The sequence below is a fragment of the Galeopterus variegatus genome, unplaced genomic scaffold (assembly GCF_000696425.1).
Source record: "Galeopterus variegatus unplaced genomic scaffold, G_variegatus-3.0.2 Scaffold530, whole genome shotgun sequence".
Classification (NCBI taxonomy): Eukaryota; Metazoa; Chordata; class Mammalia; order Dermoptera; family Cynocephalidae; genus Galeopterus; species Galeopterus variegatus.
Genome location: NW_007726641.1, coordinates 50,311 through 52,245, shown reverse-complemented (window position 1 = coordinate 52,245; position 1,935 = coordinate 50,311). Strand labels below are relative to the sequence as shown.

At 36.8% G+C, this 1,935-nt stretch overlaps 1 pseudogene; it reads right to left on the bottom strand.

Annotated features, from left to right (window-relative positions):
- LOC103588179 overlaps positions 1 to 1,935 on the bottom strand; it is an 83,909-nt pseudogene that overhangs the window by 80,818 nt on the left and 1,156 nt on the right.

Here is a 1,935-nt window from a genome sequence, read left to right as displayed (position 1 = left end):
AGAGAGAGAGAGATTTATAATAAGAAATTGGCTCTGGAGGCTGACATGTCCCATGATCTGCATTTGGTAAGCTGGAGGCCCGAGGGAGCTGATGATTTAGTTCCAGTGTGAATGTCAGTAGGCTGAAGACCCAGGAAGAGCCAATGTTTAAATCATAGTCTGAAGGCAAGAAAATAAAAATGATGTCTTAGATCAAAAGTAGTCAGCAGCAGAAGTTCCCTTCTACTCACAAGAGTATCAGTCCCTTTGTCCTCTTCTGGCATTCAACTGATTAGATGAGGCCTACTTGCATTAGGAAGGGTAATCTGTTTTACTCAATATGTCAATTTTAATATTAATCTCATCCAGAAGTACCCTTACAGACATACCCAGAATAATGTTTGACTAAATGTATTGGCACCTCTTGACCCAGTCAAATTGATACATAAAATTAACATATATACATATATGTGTGTGTGCATGTATGTGTATGTGTGTGTGTGTATCCTACTGTTTTTGTTTTTGTTTTCTTCCACCTTACTTGAAAATAGAGTCTTGGCAGATATAATCAAGTTAAGATGAGACCTTACTGGATTAGGGTGGGCACTAAATACAATTACTGGTGTCCTTATAAGGACAGAGACATTTGGACAAACACAGAAACACACACAGGGAAGAAGTCAATGTGAACATAGAGACAAGAATTGAAATGACACAGCCACTAGCCAAGGGACAAGAATTGCAAGGAATCAACAGAAGCTAGGAAGAGGCAAGTATGGTTTCTTCCCTAGAGACTTCAGAGGTAGCATGGCCCTACTGCCACCTTGATTTCAAACTTCTAGACTCAAGAACTATGAGAAAATAAATTCCTGTTCTTTTAAGCCACCCAGTTTGTGGTACTTTGTTATGGCAGCCCTAGAAAACAAAACAAAACAAAACAAAAAGTGCTCATCTGCAAAGTACTTCACATTATTCACTTTATTCAAATAATATTATCTTTCAGTGGTGAGAATACACACACACAAATACACACACATATAAACATACATATACTATATAAAATACACATACACGCAGACATCTTAATCTGAAATCAGAATCAATTAATTCATACAACATGACCTTCCCATTTCTTACTTTACTTTTTGGAAAATATAATCATTGTCACTAAAGATTTGTCAGCTTTTCACCTTTTCAGAGAGGACTGGCGAATACAATTTCCTATGAGTAAAAATCCATTCATTTTACAAAAAGCAATAGAGAACATTTCCTACTATTACACATCACGGAGTGCTTGTAACTTTACCACAATATTCAAAATACAGAGCAGAGCAGTCTTTTTCACTTTTCCCTCCTCCTGTCTCCAAAATTGTCTGGGTTTATTATTAAAGTTTTAAGACTGTGAAATGTGGGTGAGGGGGTGGGGGGCAGGATGTGCTGCATTCTTCAAAAGTGTCAGTGACATAAAAGACACAGAAAGGCCATGACAATGTTCCAGACTCCAGGAGACCAAACAGACGTGACAACTAAAGGCAGTTTACCTTATCCTAGACTGAATCGTGTACAGGAGGGGTTTTAAAAAGAGTTTTAAAGACGTTCATCAATTGACAAAACTGGAATACAGATGCTAGATTAGATATAACTATTGCATCAATGTTAAATTTACTGGTTATATATGCCACATAGAGTACTGGTTTCTTTCCCTCCCTCCCTCTCTTCCTTCCTGTCCTGAGTTCTTCAAAATTAAAGCGGTTTTACCTTCAAATTAAATTTTCGAAGACTTTAAATCTTCCTGAAAAATAAATTGGCCAAAACATTACCAAAAGTTACTTTTAAATGTATTGATATTAAATGTACTGAAGTTGTTTAAACAATTAGGAAATACACATGGAGGTAAAGGGCCATGATGTGTGTAACTTACTCTCAAACACACACACACACACACACACACACACA